The 9,903-nt window shown below is 42.2% G+C and overlaps 1 long non-coding RNA gene across 1 annotated transcript; it reads right to left on the reverse strand.

Annotated features, from left to right (window-relative positions):
* Window positions 1-1,464: 1,464 nt before the first annotated feature.
* Window positions 1,465-3,885, reverse strand: LOC138356963 (uncharacterized). Its single transcript, XR_011224733.1, has 3 exons — window positions 3,729-3,885; window positions 3,444-3,625; window positions 1,465-1,561 (listed from the first exon to the last, which is right to left on the reverse strand). It is a non-coding gene; the product is annotated as an uncharacterized lncRNA (long non-coding RNA).
* Window positions 3,886-9,903: the final 6,018 nt, after the last annotated feature.

Consider the following 9,903-nt stretch of genomic DNA (forward strand, 5'->3'; position numbering starts at 1 on the left):
GATAGAGAAGGGAGCGTTATAGGGAAGGTTGAGACTAGTAGAGAAATCCAAAGAACCAGATTCAGGAAGAAGCTTACGAAGAAAGGAACGAGGGAGATTAGAACCCGAGCTTAGATGAAAAGTGGGAACCCAATTCGGTCGCAACCGCAACGGGTCCACCACAAGAGTACCACAGAACGAACTTGCCCGCTATCTTGCGGATACGCTTCCAGATCAGCGGTGGAGGAGTTTCAGACGTGATGGTGGAGAAAAGACATTCAACATGCAAGTTATGCCGTACGGATGGTCCTACGGGCCACCGCACTTTCCCAAAACAATAAAAGATTCAGTCGTATGGCGGAGACGATGTCTCTTCCAGGTTGCACGATTGTTGCGAACAGCCCGAGCACAGTCCACAAGGAAACTCACTTCCGCGTTCCCCGAGAGGAAGAGCGAGGAATAGAGCGGAGGGCAGCGTCGAAGACTTCACTATTTCAAGGGGAAGAAAAAGAAGTGAATAACTGAATGTATTGCAGTTACACTTAAAAAAATAAAACTTTGGTGAACTCTTCTTCCACCTGAACCCTCTTACTAGAAAACTTTAGAGGGATAGAAGTGCTATCGGAAATTTATATGGAGTATGCTATATCAAATAAACGCGCGCATTATATAAATTTTTTAATAAATATATTTAATATTAAAATACAAATTATATTTTTTATATATATTTTATATATTAATATATATATTTTAATATATATAATGTGCATGCAAGTATCAAAAGGCACCAAACCGAGAAGGCTGTAAACTTTAAGCACGAGGCAATGGTTAACCGAAACTATGGGAATGAGCGATTGCGAGAAGTCATAACGCCTCGTCAATTTTATGGGTAACTAGCGGTTTATTTGGTTGCACGAATGTTACTCTAGAACCCCATGCGAGGCACAACTAATTAGGCAATGGCAAAACCGATAAAAAAATGGCTGTAGCCTAGTTTACTATGGCACAATATTAGAGTGCACACTTTAGCACAACCTGTGTATGGAACTGTAGAGCCAAGGACCTATGAGCAGTAAAACCAACAGTACAGTTTAGTCACTTTTCCGAAGAAACGGGAAAAAGTAAAAAAATTGGTCAGTCGGCTAAAGTGAAGTTTAGAATTTATATTTAACAACTACAAAAACTGCTTATATGAAGCGGTACCCGAAATACTAGGAAGGCTATCCAAAAATGACTAGTCTTACGTAGACTGGGTACATACTTGGGAGAAATTTAGTGAAGTGCAAGTAGTTTGTGGGACCGTTAGATTCAGCATACCAAGCTGAAGTTTATTATTGGTCAAGGATTACATGAAGTAATTAATGTATTAACTTATAATTTTTGGTACCATTTCACGTTTATAACTACCATGAGGATTTATTAATCCTGTTAACGGGTAAAGTTACAGGAAGGCAGAATTTAATGATTGGAATGTTTAAAGTAAAATTCATTGAAACAAGTTTATTCAGTGCAAGTTACAAAACGCTAGTAATCTTCACATGTATTATCTGATGGCAGAGTTCTTGGTCTTCAGTACCTATACCTGAAAAGAAAAAAAAATCATCATTTTCATAGCTGAGCCACTGCACATCTCTACGTACCAATTATCCCAGTTTACTCAAGTACTGTCGTTTACAATAGCTTCTCACTCCTTCCAACAAGTCAGATTTTCACCCAATTTTCTTCACATTTCAAATAACTAGGTACTAATGGCCTCTTGGTACAAGTAGATATCTATCTTTACACAAAAAGTTACGCATTTTCGTATGCTTATCTTCTAGTCTACGAATTATACCTACTTCCCTGACGGCAAGTTACTTTACCGTCAGTTGTGTGGTAGCCGTTTAGCTTAAAAGGCATTCGAGTAAGTAATAACAAAATTTAAAGCATTCTTTAGAAAGATTCAAGTTACAAACTAGTTTGTACTGAAAGTTAAAGCCAATATTAAGTTACATTCATACCACATTAAATTAAGTTTCCCAGGGAAGTATTGGCAAGCACGGGGGACCATTTCTTCATACGACAGCTTCACCTTGACAAAGTAAGGTAATCAACATCAGCTGGACAAAGTTTTCTAGTTCTGTACTTGTGCAGAATGTTTTCAATAAACTAATATTTGAAGTCTAAGTGCTTTAAATGAGATGGGAGAAAACTGCGCCCATTATTTTTTTTTTACAATTTATGACATGGTGGCCATATCCGCATTTCAAAAGTATTTAACGATTTTTTTCTAGTTTAGACGGAAATGTCTATTTACTAGATTTCCAAGTACTGCCAGAAGTGTACCGTTGTGGTACAATCTACGAGCAAGTGCTGTAAGCTTGTAACACTGCATTAGATTGAATAAATTTTATACAAGATACCATCCTTCCTACAAATTTACATACAAATTTTAAGCAATTCCTGGTATGAAGGATTTGCCAATCAATTTTGTTTTAGTTTGATTCAAGTCTAGTATGTTAATCACTACCTAGAACACCGACAGTAAAGAAAATCAGAAAATTACGTTTAATAGAGAAGTTTGTTATTGCAGTACTAGAGACCACGAGTAGAAACTAATCTATTAGAAATAAAGTTCAATGTACCAATGTGGTTTTTCCGATAATTACGCAAAATTCCCTTTAACCGACATGAACCCTCTGAACAAATCATTTCCACGCTAATGCTCATTAGCGACTTACGCTCGCTTTGTTGCAATACTAGTATGCAGAGTCATGGCTGGATAAATGCAGACTAGGAGACTAAAAATTAATGCCGTAATGCTGCAGTTTAAGATTTGCTACCTGAAACAGTTCCAAGTGGCACGGTCTATGGTGAGCCCGCAAAATTTAATGCCGTAAGCCACTAGCAAAGTAAGCTATTAGGACCGACTGAAAATTTAAAATCTAAAGCATTAGCGGGAGTGTAATTTATGTTTGAGACTAAAAATTCCAAGTTTGTACAGAAATAAAGTACACGAGAACGCGTATCAGGAGGATTAAAAACTGACCACACGACAGGTTTAATAGGCACGCGATGAACATATATAACAGGTTTTTAAACTATACACGTCACATGCGGTCGATGTTATGTCTATCTACTAGTAGTAGTAACCAGGTTAACCAAAGACCTTAGCACAAGCGGCGTCTAAAGAGTTAATCTTCAATATTTGTAATACATTAATAGGTATAGGAAGCACAGCAATCTACCCAAATTATTTGTAAAGACATTTCCCAAGACCCTTCTGCCGACAGGAACGCTTTTATATATAAATTAAAGAATCTTAAAATCTTTTAGAAGTTTACATCTTTAAATACTTAATTTTACATTAGTTAATTTCTCAGGTCACCGGCTAAAGTTAAGGAAATTTACATTTTTAAGAGCTAGTCTACTTAATTTTGTGTACCAAAATTATACAATACATTTTAAAGGTTAATTCTCCGCACCTGTGTCTACCATAGAGCCCGTCGTCGTAGTACTGTTGATAACCGTGGCCGTACGTGGGACGATACCCGTAGTTGTCCTGGTAGTAACCTTGGCCATACACTGGCTGGTACCCACGATCGTGAAAATATTGAGCAGTCGAGAAGTGTAGTAGAGCCATGAGCACCAGCAGGAGAACCAGGCTCTGAAAACAACGTTTTAGTTAAACTTCAAATCCATAAAATTTCAAAATAAACTATTAATACACGTTAAATGTTCCGAATAATTTAAAGTTATAATACACTTACGACACAACGCATAGTAAACATGATGGATACTCAGACAACACTGAGACTCTCCCAAGCTGTACTGACGCTCCACAGCCAAGTGACCCGGTTATATATGGTCCGTCAACACAAGCGGGACCCCGAACAAGCCAGGCTAATGTTGGCTCCAGTCGTCTCGTTTATGAGGGTCGAAACCTCGACCACACGTCTCCACAAACCAACCAATGGTATTCACTCACAGGTAAACAAGGCAGTCAACACCTGTCAGTTCCTCGTTGAGATGTTGGACCCATTATCTGCCCACATGTTCCCATTCCCCATTGACTCTCCAAACTTGTTAGTGGGAAGAACCATGCACTCCAAGTTTACAGTTTAGTGAGTTACCAAATGTATACTTCCCAGCATCGGGCCGAGTAACATTGATGTTCCCAAAATAATGAGGAGGTAATGAGGGAAGGAACAAGCAGAGGGAAGAGCCTCTCCCAGGTCAACTCTCCCATGAGGGACTCACAGAGGGAGTGCCTCACCCAAGTCAACTCTCCCATGAGGGACTCACAGAGGGAGTGCCTCACCCAGGTCAACTCTCCCATGAGGGACTCACAGAGGGAGTGCCTCTCCCAGGTCAACTCTCACATGAGGGACTCACAGAGGGAGTGCCTCACCCAGGTCAACTCTCCCATGAGGGACTCACAGAGGGAGTGCCTCTCCCAGGTCAACTCTCACATGAGGGACTCACAGAGGGAGTGCCTCTCCCAGGTCAACTCTCCCATGAGGGACTCGCAGAGGGAAGAGCCTCTCCCAGGTCAACTCTCCCATGAGGGACTCACAGAGGGAAGAGCTTCTCCCAGGTCAACTCTCCCATGAGGGACTCACAGAGGGAAGAGCCTCTCCCAGGTCAACTCTCCCATGAGGGACTCACAGAGGGAAGAACCTCTCCCAGGTCAACTCTCCCATGAGGGACTCACAGAGGGAGTGCCTCTCCCAGGTCAACTCTCCCATGAGGGACTGGCAGTAACAACACTTGCTAGGTTGTTGTACATTCTCAAGATTTGTTCAAGCCAGTTGGTATTAGGAAGAATGTCACAACAGCCTGGCTGATCCTGAACACCAATGTCAAACATTACACAAGAGTTGACGACGCTTCTCTCAGTCCTTGTCTTGATAACTGGTCCCCGGAGACCAAGTGTGGGTATGGTGCTGTGGGTATGGTGCTGTAGGTATGGTGCTGTGGGTATGGTGCTGTGGGTATGGTGCTGTAGGTATGGTGCTGTGGGTATGGTGCTGTAGGTATGGTGCTGTGGGTATGGTGCTGTGGGTATGGTGCTGTAGGTATGGTGCTGTAGGTATGGTGCTGTGGGTATGGTGCTGTGGGTATGGTGCTGTAGGTATGGTGCTGTGGGTATGGTGCTGTGGGTATGGTGCTGTGGGTATGGTGCTGTGGGTATGGTGCTGTGGGTATGGTGCTGTGGGTATGGTGCTGTGGGTATGGTGCTGTAGGTATGGTGCTGTGGGTATGGTGCTGTAGGTATGGTGCTGTAGGTATGGTGCTGTGGGTATGGTGCTGTGGGTAAGATGCTGTAGGTATGGTGCTGTGGGTATGGTGATGTGGGTATGGTGCTGTAGGTATGGTGCTGTGGGTATGGTGCTGTGGGTATGGTGCTGTAGGTATGATGCTGTAGGTATGGTGCTGTAGGTATGGTGCTGTGGGTATGGTGCTGTAGGTATGGTGCTGTGGGTATGGTGCTGTAGGTATGGTGCTGTGGGTATGGTGCTGTGGGTATGGTGCTGTGGGTATGGTGCTGTAGGTATGATGCTGTAGGTATGGTGCTGTAGGTATGGTGCTGTGGGTATGGTGCTGTAGGTATGGTGCTGTGGGTATGGTGCTGTAGGTATGGTGCTGTGGGTATGGTACTGTGGGTATGGTGCTGTGGGTATGGTGCTGTAGGTATGATGCTGTAGGTATGGTGCTGTAGGTATGGTGGTGTAGGTATGGTACTGTGGGTATGGTGCTGTGGGTATGGTACTGTGGGTATGGTGCTGTGGGTATGGTGCTGTAGGTATGGTGCTGTAGGTATGGTGCTGTGGGTATGGTGCTGTGGGTATGGTGCTGTAGGTATGGTGCTGTGGGTATGGTGCTGTAGGTATGGTGCTGTAGGTATGGTGCTGTGGGTATGGTGCTGTGGGTATGGTGCTGTGGGTATGGTGCTGTAGGTATGGTGCTGTGGGTATGGTGCTGTAGGTATGGTGCTGTGGGTATGGTGCTGTAGGTATGGTACTGTGGGTATGGTGCTGTGGGTATGGTGCTGTGGGTATGGTGCTGTAGGTATGATGCTGTAGGTATGGTGCTGTAGGTATGGTGCTGTGGGTATGGTGCTGTAGGTATGGTGCTGTGGGTATGGTGCTGTAGGTATGGTGCTGTGGGTATGGTACTGTGGGTATGATGCTGTAGGTATGGTGCTGTGGGTATGGTGCTGTAGGTATGGTGCTGTGGGTATGGTGCTGTGGGTATGGTGCTGTAGGTATGGTGCTGTAGGTATGGTGGTGTAGGTATGGTAATTACCTAAGTAATTACCTAAGTGTAGTTACAGGATGAGAGCTACGCTCGTGGTGTCCCGTCTTCCCAGCACTCTTTGTCATATAACGCTTTGAAACTACTGACGGTCTTGGCCTCCACCACCTTCTCCCCTAACTTGTTCCAACCGTCTACCACTCTGTTTGCAAAAGTGAATTTTCTTATATTTCTTCGGCATCTGTGTTTAGCTAGTCTATATCTATGACCTCTTGTTCTTAAAGTTCCAGGTCTCAGGAAATCTTCCCTATCGAATATCAATTCCTGTTACTATTTTGTATGTAGTGATCATATCACCTCTTTTTCTTCTGTCTTCCAGTTTTGGCATATTTAATGCCTCTAACCTCTCCTCGTAGCTCTTGCCCTTCAGTTCTGGGAGCCACTTAGTAGCATGTCTTTGCACCTTTTCCAGTTTGTTGATGTGCTTCTTAAGATATGGGCACCACACAACCGCTGCATATTCTAGCTTTGGCCTAACAAAAGTCGTGAACAATTTCTTTAGTATATCGCCATCCATGTATTTAAAAGCAATTCTGAGATTAGAAAGCGTGGCATAGGCTCCTCGCACAATATTCTTTATGTGGTCCTCAGGTGATAGTTTTCTATCTAGAACCACCCCTAGATCTCTTTCTTTATCAGAATTCTTTAAAGATTTCTCACATAATATATAGGTTGTGTGGGGTCTATGCTCTCCTATTCCACATTCCATAACATGGCATTTATTAACATTAAATTCCATTTGCCAAGTGGTGCTCCAGATACTTATTTTGTCCAGGTCATCTTGAAGGGCATGACAATCATCTAAGTTTCTTATCCTTCCTATTATCTTAGCATCATCAGCAAACATGTTCATATAATTCTGTATACAAACTGGTAGATCATTTATGTAGACAATAAACATCACTGGTGCAAGAACTGAACCCTGTGGTACTCCACTTGTGACATTTCTCCTGTCCGATACATTGCCTCTGATCACTGCCCTCATTTTTCTATCAGTCAGAAAATTTTTCATCCATGTTAGAAGCGTACCTGTCACCCCTCCAATATTTTCCAGTTTCCAGAACAACCTCTTACGTGGAACTCTGTCAAAAGCCTTTTTTTAGGTCCAGATAGATGCAGTCAACCCAACCATCTCTTTCCTCTAATATCTCTGTGGCTCGATCATAGAAACTGAGTAAATTCGATACACAGGATCTTCCAGATCGAAAACCATACTGTCTGTCTGATATTATATCATTTCTCTCCAGGTGTTCTACCCATTTAGTTTTAATTATTTTTTCCAATATTTTAACTATTACACTTGTCAATGATACCGGTCTATAATTAAGGGGGTCTTCCCTGCTTCCACTTTTGTAGATTGGAACTATGTTAGCCTTTTTCCACACATCAGCTACAACTCCTGTAAACAGGGATGCCTGAAAAATCAGTTGAAGAGGAATGCTGAGCTCAGGTGCACATTCTCTCAGAACCCATGGTGAAACTCCATCTGGACCAACTGCCTTGTTCTTATTTAGCTCCTTGAGCATTTTTTCCACTTCGTCTCTAGACACCTCTATGTGCTCTATGTTGTTCTCTGGAATTCTTATTGTATCTGGTTCCCTGAAGATTTCATTTTGTACAAACACACTTTGGAACTTTTCGTTTAATGTTTCACACATTTCCTTTTCATTTTCCGTGAATCTATTTCCCATTTTCAACCTCTGTATCATCCTTTACCTGCAATTTGTTGTTTATGAATTTATAGAATAGACCTGGTTCTGTTTTACATTTGTCTGCAATCCCTTTTTCAAAATTTCTTTCTGCCTCTCTCTCCTCACTGCCATGTAGTTGTTTCTCGCATCTTTGTATCGCTGGTATGTTTGGGGGCTTGGCCTCTTCCTGTATTGATTCCATTTTTGTGTCTTTTGGTCTCTGGCCCTCTCGCACTTTCTGTTGAACCAATCCTGTTTCCTAGTTCTGCTTCTCTGTTTTGGTATAAATTTTTTTGTGCCTTTATCATATATTTCACAAAACTTGACATACATCTCATTCACTTCCTTGCCTAGCAACAAGTCTGTCTAATTATACCCACTAAAAAAAATTCTAAGGTTGCCATAATGTCCTCTCCTAAAGTCAGGTTTTTCAATTGCATCAACCTTCATATTTTCTTCCAGATTATAACGCATTGCATACTTTATTCCCAAAAAGACATGGTCACTTTTACCCAAGGGAGGAAGGTACTGAATGTCAAATATTTCTTCCTCCTTCCTGGTAAATATCAAATCTAGCATGGAGGGAACGTCCCCTTCCCTCATCCTCGTAGCTTGTTTAACATGTTGATACAAGAATGTTTCCAGGATGAGGTCTACAAATTTACAGGTCCAGAAATCTTCTGTTTTAGCTTCATATGCTTCCCAGTCTATGGCTTTCAAGTTGAAGTCGCCGACTATCAACAGTCGTGAACTATCGTTATCCACTCTCGCTATGATCTCTCTCATTATTGTTATAAGACCTTCTCTTTTACTATCCTTTGACCATGTGCTGCTTAGCGGTGGACTGTATGCATTTATGATCATTAGTTAATCATCCTCATGGCAGATCTCTAGTGCTATTATATCAACTTCTTGTGGATTGGCAGTCATTATTTCATTCACCTTTAGGTGTTCTTTCACCAGCACAGCAACGCCACCGCCTTTCCTAATTTTTCTGTCCCGTCTCCAAATTGAGTAGCCCCTTGGGAATATGACTTCATTTAAAATAACATCTTCAAGTTTTGTCTCCATAAGTGCAACAATGTCTGGTGTCTGCAGCTGTATTACATCACTTAACTCCAGTATCTTCGATCTTACTCCATCTATGTTGGTGTATGCAATCTTCAGGAACTTCTTATTTTTCACTCCCCCTTTCTCTAATGATTTTGTTGGTTTGCCTTTATGTACCACTTTACTGGTCTGCCTACCCCTATCACTTTGTAGAAAAAAGAATTGATTTCTTCTTCATTCCTGCTCTCTTTTAAACGTTTTGCCTCGGCGAGGTTCAGTTTCAGCTTCTCTCTATCTTCTTTTGAAAGATCTCGTCCTAACGACCACACTTTCCCATCCTCATCACTTTGTAATTTTCTAGCATTCCTTAGTACTTCTTCCATCTGTTTGGCATCATTTAGGGTGATCCTCGAAGGTCGATCTTTCCCTGTAGGTATGGTGCTGTAGGTATGGTGCTGTGGGTAAGATGCTGTAGGTATGGTGCTGTAGGTATGGTGCTGTGGGTAAGATGCTGTAGGTATGACGGTGTAGGTATGGTGCTGTGGGGTATGTGTTGTGAGTATGGTGCTCTCGGCATGATGCTGTGGGTATGGTATTATGGGTATAGTGCTAAAGGTATTGTGTTGTATGTACAGTGCTGTGGGTATAGTGCTGTGGGTATAGTGTTGTAGGTATGGTGCTGTAGTTACCTAGTTACCTAGTTGTGCTTGCGGGGGTTGAGCTCTGGCTCTTTGGTTCCACCTCTCAACTGTCAACCAACTGGTGTACTGGTTCCTGAGCCTATTGGGGCTCTATTATATATACACTTGAAACTGTATATGAAGTCAGCCTCCACCACATCACTGCCTAATGCATTCCATTTATCAATTACTCTGACACTGAAAAA

This window comes from Procambarus clarkii, chromosome 75 (genome assembly GCF_040958095.1).
Source record: "Procambarus clarkii isolate CNS0578487 chromosome 75, FALCON_Pclarkii_2.0, whole genome shotgun sequence".
Lineage (NCBI taxonomy): Eukaryota > Metazoa > Arthropoda > Malacostraca > Decapoda > Cambaridae > Procambarus > Procambarus clarkii.